Genomic DNA, 19,036 nt, shown 5'->3' on the forward strand with positions numbered 1-19,036 from the left:
ACTTTGCCATTATGGCAACTACCATGGTAACAGGGCTCAGCAGCCAATCAGAATCAAGGGTTCCATGGTAAATTGTCATAGCGGCAAAGTTACAACAGTTTCAAGTCCTTTATGAAACGGGGCCCTGATGTAGTCCCCATCTTTTTGCTCTATGCCCTCAAGGAAGTCCAAAAGGTATTTCTTTAAGACCAAGTCAAACGCATTCAGGTCAATAACTGGTTGTCCCGAATAAAAGAGAGAGAGAGAGAGATAAAAACAAACTTGCATAACCGTCAGTATCCATTAAAAAAATGGACGTAACCTCTCATGATATGTACATTTTCCAATAATATTTCATTAATGTTTAATGCACAATACAGACAGTAAGTGATTGAATAAGTAGTTTAAGATTTTATCATTGAAGTTCACTATCTATTGTTAATTTGATTATCTTTGTAAGTTCTAGCAAGTAAAATTGATGGAATAAATTGATGTATAATAAATTGAATCATTATCCATGGACGACTAATTGTGTACAAAGCTACTGTATCACTAAATATCCTGCCTGAGTTTCACGTCACATGATTAAGGTCAAAGGTCATTTAGGATCAACAAACTTTGGCCATGTTGTATGGGCGGCCATAAGGGCCAAAATTAACGTCATCTTAAACAAATAAAACACAGTAAAAACTTACAAAGGACATAAACAAACAAACAAAAACTTCGTATGGTGAAAGGTCTATGTCAAACAAACAAAGGACGATCACAAACGAACAAAGGACGATTACAAACGAACAAAGGACGATCACAAACGAACAAAGGACGATTACAAACGAACAAAGGACGATTACAAACGAACAAAGGACGATCACAGACAAACAAAGGACAATTAAAAACAAACAACCGATACTTGCAAACAAACAAAAAAATGATGATTAAAAACAAACAAAGGACGACCAAAAAGAAACGAGAAACAAGTTTGAAAAAAACGACGATTGGGCCGGGCAACAAAGAATATACCGATTCCAAATAAAGAAAGGATGTTTCGAAACATCGAATAAGGATGATGAGAAATGAACAAAGGACATTGAGAAAAGGACAAAGGACGATCAGAAAAGAACTGGACATATTAGGACAGTAGAGGGTGTCCTACACGATAAGCGCTAGCTGCAGATATGAGCGCTGTATTCTGTTAAGTGTTTTCGATTGTTAATGCCAATGGAGGCCATCATCACAAGCAACATTATAGAAAACGTACTGCCAGACTTATTTCAGCTTTACAAGATGGCAGAGATATAGATGACAATATAAGTCCAAAGTCTTTTTTCCAGACCCGGATAATTAAAACTGGTAGAATAAATGTCTTTGTTGTTGTTTTAACTTATACGGTGCTTATTGTGAATATATGCGCTAAAAGTAAATTGAGAATCAAGCGTAGTCTTTTCTCCAGATCCAGTTACTTAAAACTAAAAACTAAAAACCCTATAGTAATGCGTTCATATGGCACAAAAGTTAAAAGTCTTTTTTCCAGACCCGGTTGTTCAAAAAATATAATACAAGTCCAAAGTCTTTTTTCCAGACCCGGTTAATTCAAAAATTATAATATAAGTCCAAAGTATATTTTTCCAGACCCTGTTAATTCCAAACTTATAATATAAGTCGACCCGTTTATTTCAAAAAATATAATACAAGTCCAAAGTTTTTTTTCGAGACCCGGTTGTTTAAAAAATTATAACAAAAGTGCAAAGTCGTTTTTCCAGACCCGGTTAAAAATTATAATATACGATCTTATTAATGTTGAACAAAATGTAAATATAGCATAAACTTTCCACCAGACCCAGTTTAAAAAAAATTCATTCAAAATCAAAACAACAACAACCAAGAACAGACACCGCAATCTTTTCAACATTGAATAGCATCGAAATATGGTGTAGTCTTTGTTTCAGCCCCGATATTTTAAAATAGAAAATCATAAAGAACAGTATTAACAAAGACCCAACAATCTCATTGATGTTGAATAACTTGAAAATATAGCGTAGTCTTTCTTCAAGACCCAGTTATTTAAAAACAACAAATCATGAAAAAGATATATATTAATAGTAAAACAAAGGCCCACAATCTTATTCATGTTGAATGACATGGAAATATGGTGTAATCTTTCCACCAGACCCAGTTATTTCAAAGAAGGAAATTATAGGAAACAAAAAGAACAAACAGACAATATTGATAAAGACCCAGATTATCCTTGATGTAGAATAACGATGTTGAATTATCTTGGGTTATAAAGCACGTTTCCTTCAAATATGAATAATTACGCCTATCATTATTTTTTCGCTTTTTGTGGTACACGTTATCACAGGGTTTTTGTAGTTTGGAAGATGCTGGGGTCCAAGTTTTAAGATTAATTGTTTCGCGTAATTTGTATTTTTAAGAGAACTGGGTGTGGGGTAAAGACAACACTCTAAACCCAACCATTTTAACTGGGTTTAATTTTAAAGATTGATCTTAGCTTTGATTTTTTTTCATTTTTTGTTTATCTTTTAAATAACCGGGTCTAGACAAAAGACTAACAATAATACTCATGTTATTCCACAGGAATAAGAATATGACAAATACTAATGTTTTTAAGATTGTTTAAATTATTTTTTAAATGACTGGGTCTCGATAAAGACAACGTTCTTAACATGTGCTTTTCTACATGGTCTTAATTTGGATGATTGTTGGTTCTAAAGGCGACCGCACACCTTACGACTGGTCTGCGACCCGATTTTGGAAAAAATCGCTTTTTGCTCATTTTCTGAAGATGTGAATGGAACATGTAATTTTATTTGAGGTTAAAATTAATTGAAATATTAATATTATAGCCATTTTGAAAGATTACAAGCCCTTGTTTTGGAGTAAAGTCCAAATTAGTTTCAAATCGTAGCCAATCGTACGACTGCTATGACGTCATTACGACTAGATATTAAATTCGCTTTTATTCTAAGAAGAATGATAATATAGTCACAAATTTGATCATAGGTATTCGTAAGATGATTTAGAACATTACAGAGTAAGATATTCCAAGTCTCAGTATTAGCATCAAATTCCACTACATTTTATTCTAAAATCGGGTCGCAGACCAGTCGTAAGGTGTGCGGTCGCCTTTAGATTCGTTGTTGGGGTTGGGTTTTATTGCTTTTTTATTCTTGAAATAACTGTGTCTGGAGGAAAGTCTACAGTCGATCTTCATGTTATTCCACGGTAATGAGATTATTGGGTATTCGTTTTAGAATATTTGTAAAAACTATTTTTTTTTTCAAATAATAACCGAGTCTGGAGAAAGGATGTTTGCTTTACCCATGCATTATTACAATGTTTTGAAGGGATCTCAGTATTATTTTAAAAAAAAAATGGGTGTGGGGTAAAAACATTTTTTTTTTACTGGGTGTTACTTTTGAAGATTGGTCTTAGATTTGAATTTTTTTAGATTCATTCTTTTAAATAACCGGGTCTAGAGGAAAGAGTACGTTTTAAAACCCGTGTTATTCCACAAGAAAAAGAATATGATAGGGTCTTACATTAGAAGTTTTTTTGTATTTTTTTTAATGATTAGGTCTGGAATAAAGACAACGCTCTACACCTCTTTTTAAAACAGGTTCTTAGGTTGAAGGATTGTTTGGTCTTAGATTTTGATTTTTTTTAATTAATACTATAAATGTGTTATTTTGAGAAAAAAAAATAATTGGCTGAAAGGCTACGCTATATGTCCATGTTATCCACCATTAATACGATTATGGGGTCTCTATACTGTTTTGTTGTTGTTGTATTGTTATTTATAATTTTTGAATAAAGGGTTTGGAGAAAAGACTAAGCTCGATTTTCATTTTTATTCCACTGGATTATCATTATGGTATCTTAGTTTGGACCTATAATTTTTTAATAACCGGGTCTGGAAAAAAAAAGACTTTGGAATTAAATTATAATTTTTGAAACAACCGGATCTGGAAAAAAAGACTTTGGACTTATATTATAACTTTTGAAACAACCGGGTCTGGAAAAATAACTTTGGACTTATATTATAATTTTTGAAACAACCGGGTCTGAAAAAAGACTTTGGACTTATATTATAATCTTTGAATTAACTGGGTCTGGAAAAAAGACTTTGCACTTTTGTGCTATATGAATAAGGTTTTAGTTTTTAGTTATAAGAAGCCGGGTCTGGAGAAAAGACTACCTTTGATTCTCAATTTACTCTTAGGGCATATATTCACAATAAGCACCGCATAAGTTAAAACAACAACAAAGACATATATTCCACCAGTTTTAATTAACTGGGTCTGGAGAAAAGACTAAGCTCGATTCTCATTTTTATTCCACTGGATTGGCTTCATTGGCATTAACAATCGAAAACACTTAACAGAAATACAGCGCTCATATCTGCAGCTAGCGCTATATAAGCTGTATGGTGTCGAGTAGGACACCCTCTACTGTCCTATTATGTCCAGTTCTTTTCTGATCGTCCTTCGTCCTTTTCTAAACGTCCTTTGTTCATTTCTCATCATCCTTATACGATTTTCGAAACATCCTTTCTTTATTTGGAATCAGTATTGATAAATTCTTTGTGATTGTGCTTTGATTGCCCGGCCCAATCGTCCTTTGTTTTAACTTGTTTCTCGTTTGTTTTTGGTCGTCCTTTGTTTGTTTTTAATCATCCTTTGTTTGTTTGTTTGTTTGTTTGCAAGTATCCTTTGTTTGTTTTTAATTGTCCTTTGTTTATCTGTGATCGTCCTTTGTTCGTTTGTAATCGTCCTTTATTCGTTTGTGATCGTCCTTTGTTCGTTTGTAATCGTCCTTTGTTCGTTTGTGATCGTCCTTTGTTTGTTTGACATAGACCTTTCACCGTACGAAGTTTTGTTTGTTTGTTTATGTCCTTTGTCTGTTTTTACTGTGTTTTGCTTGTTTAAGATGACGTTAATTTTGGCCCTTATGGCCGCCCATACCCACGGCCCACCACCGCATGCAAACTACAGCCACTGTTCAGTGGCTACGTATACCCTTCATCATGTTCATGTACAGAGCTAGCTAGAGAGCAGTCGTACAAATTATATATACGAACATGTTTTACAGTGGCGTCATACACAAGGAGGTGAAAAACCTAGAATTCGGGCAATAGCCAAAATTAATTTAGTTAGCGGTAATAATAATTATAAGACAAGAAAATAATACAAAACGAAGGAGAATCTACATCATCTAGAAGTCCAGTTGTTTCCACTCATAATTGTTTCAAAATGATTCTAAACGATGAATTAAAATATACTAGTTCTAGCTACTACTCCTACTACCACCGATACTACTACAACAACAACTACTACTACTACTACTACTACTATATACTACTCACTAATAATAATAATGTAATATTGATACTAGTGATGATGATAAGAAGAAGAAAAAGATGAAGAAGAAGACCGAATGAGAAGAACAAAAAATATAATACTTAAATGATTAATAATACTATAACTACTACTACTACTACTACTACTACTACCACTACTACTACTACTTCTACTACTACTACTACTTTTCATAACAATGACGCTATCAATAATAATAATGATAATAATAGTAATAATAGTTACAATAATAATAGTAATGAAAATAATATTGATAACAAACTATGCAAATTATGATTAACAATCTTATAAAAGTTTCAAAATGATATGCTAATGATATAGTATACTACTACTACTACTAATCATCATGATAAAAATATGATAATAATAAAAATAGCAATAACAATAATAAATGTAAATATAACTACATTAACTACTACATGGCTATGACGACTACTACTACGACGACGACGGCGACCAACAACGGTGACGGAATGTCATCCTCTTCTTCCATGACATTCGTGTTGAACCTGTATAGTTTTTTGTTTTGAAACAATTTTTTTAATTTCAATATATTCATAATCAAACATATCATACATGTATTACAAAACATTACAAGACGAAATAAATATTGCAAATAATTATTGAAGGTAACATTATTTTGATCACACTTACTGAAAATTACATAACATAAGACTAATATGACAAAACATTGTTTAATACATGTACATACTTGGAAAAGAAAAAAAGTAATAATAAAAATGAAATATACGCATCCATTCGTTACTCTAAATCAACCTGTTCCCATTTCTGGAGATGAATTGCCAAGGTATTCCTCTCTTGTGCAATCCTATATTCCTCTACCTTATATTTTCTACAATGTTTTATTATGATTCCAACAGCTGGCAAAACAGCTTCCTGCCTTGCAGAATAAATATCTTTTTTTTAACTATTAAAATTACTGTATTTAAACATTTTATCCTATTTGAACTTGAGTCCCTAACAAAGTGTATTCCATGGAGAGATTCTCCAATTCTTTTAACCTTAATTTATGTCCAATATTTTTCCAAAGTGCTTGAACATTCGGGCAACTTTTAAATAAGTGATCAAGAGTTTCAACTTCTTGGTAACAAAACGAACATTTGTTAGATGAAATATAACCTATTGTATGAAGTTTATCATTTGTGTAAATAACCCCGTGCAGCTGTTTAAACTGAAATTTCCTAAATTTACAATGCACTGTAGAAAAACGCGGTCTCATGAAAATATGCCGAATTTGATTTACGTTTAAACTTGAAAAAATACGATTGATTTATGCATGTCATTCGTCTTTTTTAAACCGTTAATAATATATATATATATATTTGTTTTGAACTAATCTTGTCTAGAGATACATTTTTCCCAATAGTACTGTTGTAAAGAGATATGGTCGTCATGGGACTGATTACTTTGTAATGGATTAATCCTGAATGAACGTTACCATCCAATTGGCAGAGCATCATAATACCATGATATTTTTAAAATATCATTAGAGTCCAAACCGCGGTTTGAAAAGTAAGATACTGGCCTTAAGTGGCCGTTTCCATCAATCAAATAAATAAGTTTAAATATGTTATGAGTATAGAGTTTTATATCAAATACCATTTTGCTATCAATAAATACATGTTTGTTATTAAATTTTATAGTGTTTGAAACACAATCCTTCTCCTTTGTCCTACATTCTTCCATTCATTGCCAAACTCTTAACATTTCAAGATAGAATGTTGGTAACTTTGCTCTGATCTTGGCGGTATTATAATTACATTGAAAAATGATCACCACCAATTGATTTACATAAACTATTGAACAGCGTTTTCCATTTCATCTGATTGTTACAATATGTTAATCTTTTCATCCACATTACACGTTGTACTTAAATAAAAATTTGTTACTCGTAAACCTCCATTTTCATAGTTTTGATACATTGTGCTTCTTTTTTTATTTTATCTTGTCCATTCCAAATGAATTAGAATGTGATTCTTTCTATTTCCACATAAACCCACTTCGGGGCCACAATCAAAGATGAGACATAAATCAGTTTTGAAAGTGCATACGTTTTTAGAAGATGAATTTTCCCTAATATGGTCAAATCTCTTTGCTTCCACAAACTCAATAGCTATTTTATTTTGCTTAATATTTCTTTGTAGTTCATTTCTTCTTTGACCTTCACATCCATGGTAAAATATATTCCCAAAATCTTCACTTCTTTAACCATACTCCATCCTTTTGGGACAGAGTCCTGGTTTGTACTGGTTAATTCCTAATCTCATTACATTTCTTTTATCCTTGTTTAATATGAGACCACTTAATTTACCAAAAACATCAAAAAGTAATTCAAGTCTTTCTAAGGACCGTTCATCTCGTACAAAAATCGACACATCATCAGCATACAGCACTTGTTTAACTTCATTCTGAGCCAATAAAATACCCCTAACCCCTGTATAATTTGTTATAACATTTGCAAGTAATTCAATATATAAAATAAAAATGTAAGGCGAGATGGGATCTCCCTGTCTTACTTCCCTCTGTTTATCAAAATAACCAGTTGTGAAGCCACCATTCATAACACAACTACATGCTCCACTATACAAAGTTTTGATCCACTGTCTAAAAGATACACCAAATCCAAACATTTCTAATACATTTCGTATAAACTCATGCGATACAGAGTCAAATGCTTTTTCAAAATCCACCGCTAATAAAGATCTTTTTATATTGTTATTCAAAGCCTGAAACAAAATATCATCAATATAAAGACGAACTGCTTCGCCTATATTTCGATTATTAATGTATCCATAAACCTGGTCAACCTGTATAATTTCGGGGAGAATCTCTTTAATTCTTTTGGCAAGAACTATAGTTTTTTAATTACCTACTTTTTCAATTAGAGTGATTTCTCCATTTCTGTGATGCAGACAACTCACCTTTTTCAAAAGTTTCATTTAAACAATCAACCAATAGGTCATCAATTACACACCAAAACGTGGAGTAGAATTCTGTTTGGGGATTCATTAAGTTGCATGCTTTTCAAAGCCTCAAAACATTCACTTTTGCTTAATTTACCTTCACATCTATTTTTTATTGTCTTCTGATAATTAAGTAATACCTTGGATGAAAGGGATTTTTTCAGTAAATTTTCAACATCATTGCAAACTCTTACAAGAATATAAGGAACTGTAGAATAATTTGATGATTCTTAGAATTTCATCTTTGTCGCTATGTATCTGATTATCTTCACCTATTAATTTATGAATCTCAGATTTACGTTTGTTTGATAACACAAGTTGTTCAAAAATGCAAAATTCTTTCCCCCTTTTTCACTCCAGGCCCCGCGTGACCTTACTTTGAGACCATCAAGGCCAAAGTCAGATAACTTCTTAAGGAGTTCTCTTTTTTCCTCCAAATTCTTCCGCAAAACATCAGTTATTCACAGCAATTTGCTGTTCTAATGGGGTGTTGCAAGAAACTTGCGATTGAACGCAAATCGAACGCAACTCCCAAAATTGAGCGTAAGTCCTCCGATTAAACGCAAATCTGCAATTGAACGCAAGTTACGTTCAATCCTGTTGCAAGAAGAAGTTGCGTTTGATCAATTAAACGTAGATCAAGCGCAAGCTTTGCAATTGATTGCAAATCGAACGTAACTTATGTAAGATTTTGGAGGATGCGCAAAATTTGCGTTCGATTTACGTTCAATTGATTGTCCATAGGCTTGTGTACTAAAAATTCTGCAAAATTTTTTTTTTTGTATTTTGTTTTGAAAACTTGTGTAAATTATGCCATTTTCAATTTTCCATGGGTTTTTTTTCAAGAAAAACTTGAAATAATGTTATTTTCAATCTTTATAGGCCTCTTCAGCAATCATGCCATTATTTTCACACAATTTCAGTACATTCTCTCCTAATATCATTTTAAAGTGTGTCAATCACCAAAAATATTCTGCTCTTGTTATCAGAGGTCATGGAATATTCAAATTGTGATTTCTGAAATAATTTGTATGAAGAAATGTTGAAAAAATAATAACTCTCCATAGGCACAAAAGCCACTCTTTATTAAAACACTTCATGCACTGGCAAATGCTTATCAATATTTCTGAGCGTTTGCAGTAAATACAACTCAGAATATGTTTTGCAAGAGCACTAAATTGCTTAAATGCTTTCATTCATACATATCATAATGAATAACATGCCCAATTAAGTTATTTTAGTTTGATTTTCAAATAAAACATGCATTTCAGGAGATTGCTACACTTCAAAATCTGAAGCTCTCTTGTTTCTCTCTCTTTAATCATGAGATTGCATCGAAGATATATATCACACTTGCATACAGAGATGAGGTCGAGGCTGATTCTTCCGAGTCATGAGGCAGCTTGAGAGAACTTCCCATAGATTCTGTACAGTGACTCGGACCAAGGCCAGCAAAATGTTGCCTCGAGGTCAGCATTGACTACATCCCTGCTTGGACTTGAAAAGATCCATTGATCTGTGCACAAAAAAGAACACTGCTCAAGACATTCATTATTGATGGACCTTTTATTTTCATTTTTCAATGTTTCTTGCTCCCGAGGAATTACTTCTGAGATTCAGTTATATTCAGTTAAATTTCATATCATCTACATCAAGTGTTTCACCACAGAATGTCTTGTTTGAAATTGATGTGTATCATGCAGAAGACCACAGTTCTTAAGGTTGGCATGAAGAATCCATAGAAGTCCAGTCAGGAAAGCCACAAGCGTCTCTGCTTGAAGGAACAAATCTGGTTTCCAGAAGCAGTCTAATTTGAGATGAATTTGGAGAGCTCCATGGAGTGAAGTTTTTAAACAAGCAACGCCCTCATTCTGTAGTCCACTCTTATAATGATGTTACTACACAGGGGCCGCGGAACGGTTTTCAAAGTGGGGGGGCTGAGCCAAAAGTGTGGGGGGGGGGCTGACCATGCTAAAAATAACAATCATATGGTCATTTTTATGTTTTTGTACACGGTTTTGGAAAAAAGTGGGGGGGGGGGCTGAAGCCCCCCCAGCCTCCCCCCCCGGTTCCGCGGCCCCTGCTACAGACAGGAGCAGCTCTGAATTCAGTTCTGATAATCAACCTGTTCATAAAAAAATAATAATATGGGAAATAATGCAAGCCCATAACTATACATAGCTTGGGTTAGTTCAAATTTTGTCCTTTCAGTGCAAGAACGCCCTTAGCAAAACATTTGTGTGCACCCATCGGTGCAGAAATGCCCCTATGTCTGCTGGTAAGGGCGTTGTTTGCACCCAAATGATGATATGATAGAGGGATAGTGGCTTACTCCTGAGACCATAGTAATTGGCAATTTGCCATGAAGTAATCTAAAAAAGTGTGAACTGATTGTTTTTCCCCAAATAAAAGAATCATGGAAATTAAAATATGCAATAAATTAAATCAATGAAAGCAAAATACACACTTTCATACAGTACACCTTGGATGAGCACAACCACCCCCTCCCCTCCCCCCATCAATGGGATGTCTTCATTGCTGAGAAGTCCAGTCAAGATAGAGATTTGTGTTAGCCTTTTTCATTTTGCATTATCCTTGGGTCAATGTGTACAGATTTCACCCTCATCCCCATTACGATCATGGTGAATTATTAATAATAATACAGTTTACATGTAACCTACCATTCAAGAGTTGATAAAATGAATCAATCAGCTGGTTGCAAGAACACACATTGTAGCAGACACAGTTATGGTGGTTCTGAGGTTCCAGACTTCTTTGTCATAACTGTAGTAAGCAATTAAAAGCAAAAAGCAAAGAGATAAAACATATTCATGAAATTAATATACAAGTTAAGCTCAGTTGCCAGTGTGTTAATCATAATAGTAGTCCAAGGGTGTTTTGATTAAAGTCACTTCTGGCCTGGGGAGGGGCACTATGGTTCCTCAGCCATTGGCGGCGCAATTAAAAAAATTATGAAATCCTACCTTTTGCTTTAATTTACTTAAAAAAAAGCTCGTAATAGAATGCCAAACTTTGGTGTACATATTCTTTTCTAGAGCAATCCTAACAACTTTACTTTAAAAAATCTGGTATCAAAATAAATTCCTTTCTATTCATGTTTTTTTATAAATATTTTTTCTTAACTTCTTAAATTTTTTTTTTAATTATTTTCAAGACAACGTTCATCAGTGACATTAAATTACTATTGTCAATAAAAAAAAATTACCCAGTTATGAATATTTACTTTTTAGATGTAATCATATTTCTGTCTGACATGTACTTAAACAAACATAATGTTGCAAAATTTCCTGACCCTGTACCTGGGAAAGGCAAATTTAGTATCAAAAGTTGTGTGAGACTTGAAAGTAAAACGTCAGTCAGCGGTGCGGAAATAAAATTTTGAGTGGCAGATTTATTCTGAAAAATGTCAAGGGGGACCATATGCCATATGCCCCCCCCCCACCCCCGAGTATTGTGCTTGATGTGGAAAGATGTAAAAAAAAAATCATGATTATGCATTCAATATTAATAATGAGACACCCTTTAACTGAAAGCACCTGGAAAAGCATTGTAATCATCCATTAAACAATTTAAAGTGAAAAAAATATGTCATCTATATAGCACCTCATGTGCTTGCATAAAAACCAAGAGTCAGCTACATAGTAGCCCGGGGGGGGGGGGTACTCACGAGATAAGGCATATGGGGATATGCCGCAGGAATGGGTCGCCTTTTTTGAAGAAATCCCTAAACATGGCGTATGGTTTTATGCTGGAAAATCCCTAAGCATGGCCCAATTTTTAGATAATGTCCTTAAACATGGGTCCATATTCTACTCCAATGTCTTAGGTGCAAATCCAAAATGACCTTACATTTTGGGCGATAACCTTTTTTTTTTTTTTTGCTTGTCAAGTTTTCCAGTCGAAAATGTGCCCCCCCCTTTTGGAAATCCTGGATCCGCCCCTGTAATGAATCCCTAATAATGGGTACCTTTTTAGCCAAAATGACCTGTAAATATGGGTACGGGTTTCGAACTTACAGCCGTACACCTTTGTCCAAACCAAATCTAAGTACCTCCCCCCCCCCGGCATAGTAGATCTACATATTGAATCAAAAAAATAAATGTATTTACATGTATATCTTTTTATATTTATATGAGATGGATATTAAAAATGTGACTCATACGGCACATCATTACAAATCAACGACACAAATAGACTGTCCTTGCTAAGAACCTCTTGTGCAATCTGCCCGTAAGAATATTAAAAAAAGAGCCCTGGGCGGGCAACATCCTATTCAATGTTAAAACTTCCCCAAGAATGTGGCAGATGTGGCCAATAGATTCTGAAAAGTAGCCCAATACATGTAGACCCCCTATACCTTTGTTTTTTTTTCTTGTCTGGCGAGATATACGGAGTCTGGAGAACCCCCCCCCCCCCCCCCAAATAGAAAAAAAACAATAATAATAAATATATTTTTTTTTATCCTCCAAAGACAAAAGTCGACACAGCAAAATTTTCACTTTATCCCAGGCCAGGCCAAGGAAAGTCATAAAAAGGGAGGTTAACGGTAGACTACCTCGAGCGAAGTTCGTGCAGGCTCCACTCCACTTCACTACCGATACACTACGCTCCACCTACCCGAACTTCGAGACCGTGAACTCTATCTGATATTCCGAGTGACAAAGGTGGGATTTTATGGGGGGGGGGGAATATAAAATTCATGCAACATCACGATCTTTAAAAACAATTAAATTTAATATTCTTACTTTACACCAAGTTTCACTTCTTTTCCATGCTTCTATCAGTGTAAAAATGGGTGATTTAGAGCCAACATGAAGTTCCTCACACGTATAAATAATTTGCTGCCAATTTCAAAACATTGCATGCACGTGCGATAATAGCGAATTAGTTATTTGTGTGAGGAACTTCATGTTGGCTCTAAATCACTCATTTTTAGACTGATAGAAGCATGGAAAAGAAGTGAAACTTGGTGAAAAGTAAGAATATTAGTTTTAATTGTTTTTAAAGATAGTGATGTTGCATGAATTTTATATTTTCCCCCCATTAAATCCCACCTTTGTCACTCGAAATATGTAGAGTTCAGTCTCGAAGTTCGGGTAGGTGGAGCGTAGTGTAGCAGTAGTGAAGTGGAGTAGGGCCTGCACGAACTTCGCTCGAGGTAACGTTAGACAGACTCTTAAAAAAAGAGAGTCAAATGGAGAGGAATTTTTTTTTTTGGGAAATGTCTAGAGTGTAATGGAAGTCTTTAATTTCTATTTACTGGATGGCTATTCGCCGTTGAAACCGATATATAACTTTAAAAATCATTTCAAATAGGAACAAAAATAATCTTTAAAGGTCATTTTCGATGTTTCATACATAATTAGAGCCTACACATTTACTTGCTTCTGGGTGATTTTTAACAGCACTGCACCGGCAATGACAATGACAATGACAATGACAATGACAATGATTTTATTTCTTTGACGGCCCCTCCTGGGGGCATAGAAGAAATATAACAACTTACAACAATGGCAATAATAGGCATAAGAAAAAAATACCAAGGTAACAAGAATCAAACATGATGATAATAAACATATGTACAATACAAGACCTGCCGTGTTGTTGATACAACCGTGCATTACCGACACAAAAAGTCAAGTGTGGGACTGGGATTGAAATTGTACGGTAGAAAATTTGTTGAAGGTGAAATTTCGACCGGCGATAAAGATACATTTTCACTTTTTTCAGAATAATTTTTTTCCCTGGCATAGGTCTAAAATATATAAATTCTCTAAAAACATACATAATGGAGAAAGAATTGTCTGAAAAATGAATATTTTCTACTTACTCTCTTCCACAAACAGGATTGTTGCAAGCCATTATTTTGCTTTTTCGGCTAGTCTTGTGCTGCAGACCCTGTTTACAGCTGCAAATCGTCTGCAGGTCAGCTGCAACTTGCGTTCAATCGCAAGCCTTTTTCTTGCAACGCAAATTGGCGATTGATTGCTAGTTGCAGTCGATCGGAATCGGCTGCAAAGTTGCAGTCGATTTGCAATCAATTGCAACATAACTTTCTTGCAACGCCCCATAAGTCTTTCACTTTGGACTCTAAAATCAGCTTATTTCTTTCTCGTGCCTTTTCTTTAGAATATTTTCGAGTACACTCTCTAATCTTTAATCTAATAAAGCCCCAAAACAATGAGTAATTAGAAAAGACATTTCTGTGTTGCTTTTTCCACTGAACTAAGAATCTCATTTTTCATAGCAGAACATATATTCTTTATCATAATAATTGAATTTCCAATATGAAGGACCTCGCTTCACTTCTTTTTTTCCACTACTACAGGTAAGCAAGATTCCAGAATGGTCTGGAGTTACGGTAAAATGTCATATTCCAGCACCAATGTTTCAACTTCTTTTGATATTATCCAATAATCTAGCCTACTTTGAATAGGGAGTGTCTTCTGTCTTAAAGAAAACTGTTGTTTTCCTGGATATATTTTCCTCCAAATATCTATTAATTGAAATTTGTCCATGAACTCCAAAAATTCTGTATTAAATCTAGATTTCACCTGTATGGTTGACCCCTTATCATCTAATTTATCATCTAATATCATATTAAAATCACCACCTAATATAATAACATGACTGAGAGAATTTTTATTTATAATGATATTGATCTTTTGCAGGACTCTTCTATTTGCTCATTTGCCTTGTTCCTAGTTGGAAATAAACATTTCCTAATATCATTCTAACTCCATCTAATTCACAGTCGAATGTAAGGTATCTACCATCGTTATCCCTTTCCATCTTTACAATAGTAATAAGCTTAGCTGCATTTGCACATGTTCTGCAGATATCTTCGATGCGGACTTTTGCATCGCGCGCCCAGCTGATAATGTAAACAAACTTTAGACTCTTCACTAGTCGCTTTGTAGCTATTTTTGCGGAGATTGCCTTCGCCAGGGTGTAAAACGGAAACGCGCCGCCGGTGTAGCGGCGGATTTGGTTCCACCGGCGGATACCGTATCCGCCGGCAGATATGGTTTTAAATGGCCGATATCGTTTTTAATCGGAACCATATCCGCCGGGTTTGACGCGGCTTGATGTTTGCAGATTTGGTTCCTCGGCGGATTTGGTTCTATTGACTATACGTTTAATGTTGATTTGGACAGACAACCTCGGCAGCGCGCGCATGCGCGGCTCTGCAGCTCGATCGCGATGGGGGGGGGGGGCGGGTTCGTCCGCCTTTAGTGAATTCTTATTCAGGGGCGGATCCATACAGCTTTTGACAAAGGGCTCGATGGGGATGAGGATTAATAGGAGAAATGATGTCTCGATATTTCATGTATTACATAGACCTGGCACGCCAAAACTATGCTATTTATTATAAGATTTTGATGAAATTTTCATCATTCTATTTTGTGAATTTTTATTCCTTTTTTCAGTCCGCAGTATGCATCGACCTCTTTAACTGTGCTTTTTCACACCATGTTTAGTGTCAGTTTGCCAGACTGTTTGGCGAAAATTTGCACCCCATATAGGCCTATAGGTTTTTTAAACTACAAATGTTTAGAAAAATGTCAACAAGTTAAAACTTCATATTTCAAAATAAATGATGCAAATTATGTATGAAAACAATTATGTTTTGCTGTTTGCTCATAATATTATTGCTTGTAGAATGCTAATTTTTGGTAAAAACATAAATTTGATATTTCTAACAAACATCAAAAAAGAATGTCAAAACGTGATCAACTTCTTATGTAGTTAATTGTAAGCCTATTTTTAATTTTTCATGTATTTAAAAAAAAGAATAAAAAAAAAATTCTTTTTTTTTCAATGTTAAGGAATCTGAATTAATTAAAGGGGACCGGAAGTTCACCCGGACAAAAGTTAGATACGCCACGTACCGTTTGGTGCTCCCTAATTTACCTCTCAGTCATCTAATTTTAAGATCAATATGGGATCTTTAGAGAAATATAATTTCTTCTTTATATCTTTTGTTTTTCACTATACCCTCCTGGTTTTCATTTCTTTATTTGTTTTGCCTTTCTTTCTATCCCTGCTCATTTCGCCCCTTTTGCCTCTTTTCCAGTTTCGTTACCTTCCTGGCACATTATGAATAATATATCTGGGGCGTATACGCGTGGGTAATATAGCACCAAAAAGAAGAAACAGAAAGAGGAAGGGGAGGGAGAGAAAATAAAAAAAAATATACGAGAAAATGTGGAGGAAATAATAGTAATACATTGGAATTTCGTAAATCAAGAATTTCATTTGCAGTGATCATTATTTATACTTCCCTCTAGAAAGCTTAAAGCGATGGTCCGGGCTGAAAGTATTTATAGCTTAACAAATAGAGTAGAATTCACTGAGCAAAATGCCGAAAATTTCATCAAAATCGGATAACAAATAACAAAGTTATTGAATTTTAAAGTTTAGCAATATTTTGTGAAAACAGTCGTCATGAATATTCATTAGGTGGGCTGATGATGTCACATCTCCACTTGTTCTTTTGTATTTTATTATATGAAATTAGGTTTATTCAATTTTTTTCCTCTAAGAACTAGAAAAATTGAATTGACAATTGATTTAGTGCATTAGATATTTATTGCTGCAACTTATTTCATTATAAAAGAGACATATTGTTCACACAAGTATGAAATAATGAAAAAAATATGATTTTATGTAATAACATAAGAAAACGGAAAGTGGAGATGTGACATCATCAGCCCATCTAATGAATATTCATGACGACTGTTTTCACAAAATATTGCTAAACTTTAAACTTCAATAACTTTATTATTTGTTATCCGATTTTGATGAAATTTTCAGCATTTTGCTCAGTGAATTCTACTCTATGTATTAAGATATGAATATTTTCAGCCCAGACCATCCCTTTAATACAAAATACTGATTTTAATTATCGAAACTGCCATTGTTTGCCTTCATTTAATACTCAGTGTATTAATCGATGCATATTGTGCCCAATTTATCCCTAAAATTGTGATAAGAAGGATTTTTCATACTGCAATAAATTAATAGGTATGAAATAAATTAACAAATGCATGTTATTTGAATACAAGCATTATCTTGGGGGAAAATTATTTGTATACTAGTAGTGCAGCAGACATTGACAGTTGAATAGTCCCATAAGTGTGGACTATTTAAAGACCCAGACCAGACCCCAAAATTTAATTGATAAATCAGACAAATCGAAAGCTATTAATTTAAACTAAAAACAGAAATGCAAGTTTCATGCAGTCATCGCTTACAGCTGAATATATCGGGTTTCGAAAATGCTTTCACCGGCCTCGCAATGTTAGAAGTGGTGTAATTCCATAGAGTTGTAACAAGAAAATGCGTTATTTTCCCCTTTCAGATTACGCATTTTATTTTTTCACTCATATCACACAGAGATAACATAAATATCTTTTTCTGCAAGCTTTAATTGATAAAATCTACCGCTTTTGACTAGTTTTCTCGTACCACGTGACGTATGTGAATGAAGGATATCGCGATAGCGCAAGAACGATATCTTCCGAAGAGAGTGGTACTGAATCCGCCAGAGTAGAACACGATCCGCCGGCGGATTTGGTGCCTAGAACAGTATCTGCCAGGCGCAGGATCCGCCGGTACACCGGCGCGGGGGGGGGGGGGGGGGTAGTGGGATTACTCCCAAACAGCGTAAGACATTAAGAAATGTTGAAATGAATTTCTTTCGGTTTAAAGACCCTCACTTGTTCATTTGGTACGAGTATAAACTGATGTTAGAACAAACATACAAATCGGTACCATTCCTTTCTTCTAATGATAAATACTCATTCAAAAGGAACAATGAAACAAAGCAAAATACTTAAAATCATAAACATGATACACATGAACTATACAATTTATTGCGATTCCGCGATCCTCGATGATCATTTGCATGCAAAGGAGCGTAGCTTTTTTATAAGTATGCTTTAGATGGAAAATTAGTAGTTATATCTATAACATCATGAACATGGTATACAATCATGTATACAATTTATTGAGCATATTGAATGACTTTGAATAACTTTGCTGCTGAAAATACCTTCCTATTTACGAGAAAGCATGGCGATGGAGAATAAATTGCATTTTTAAGTATTGAAATCTGTCGTTACTGCGCAATTAGTATTCAATAACATAACAAACTAAATTTATTATATTCGCGTATTTTTTTTATTTTTTTTTTTGGGGGGGGGGGCAATTCGAAAAAAAATTAATACGCGGAAGTAAATTCTGTGTTTATTGATACAAAGTTGTAACCGTTTTTTTTTTTTTTAAAGAAAATCGTTAAATTATGATTTTATGCTGGTGATGTGTTACCCAATATGCCATTCGATCATGCAGTTTGCCTAGTTTGAGCAATTTCAAATTTCAATCAAAAGTGACTTGTATCTTCGGAATGAAGACACTGTAAAAAGGATCACTTTCATTTTTTTATTTTTCATGGTCTTGATGAAGATCAAAAAATTTGCCAGATGAACTACTAAACCGTCATCAAGGATATTGTTTTTCGACTTCCACGTGGCATAGGTGACGCCAAACAAGGATACTTACATGTACATTACATATATATATAAAGATACAAACACGATTGTTTTCTTTTAACTTCCTTTATATTTTTATTTTCTCTTTGATATTTCATTC

At 34.2% G+C, this 19,036-nt stretch overlaps 1 long non-coding RNA gene across 1 annotated transcript; it reads right to left on the reverse strand.

Moving 5' to 3' along the window:
* Positions 1–10,421: 10,421 nt before the first annotated feature.
* Positions 10,422–15,591, reverse strand: LOC135157215 (uncharacterized). The gene is made up of 3 exons (XR_010296253.1): positions 14,211–15,591; positions 11,041–11,143; positions 10,422–10,484 (listed from the first exon to the last, which is right to left on the reverse strand). It is a non-coding gene; the product is annotated as an uncharacterized LOC135157215 (long non-coding RNA).
* Between the last annotated feature and the right edge of the window lie 3,445 nt (positions 15,592–19,036).

The sequence above is a fragment of the Lytechinus pictus genome, chromosome 17, assembly GCF_037042905.1.
Source record: "Lytechinus pictus isolate F3 Inbred chromosome 17, Lp3.0, whole genome shotgun sequence".
NCBI lineage: Eukaryota > Metazoa > Echinodermata > Echinoidea > Temnopleuroida > Toxopneustidae > Lytechinus > Lytechinus pictus.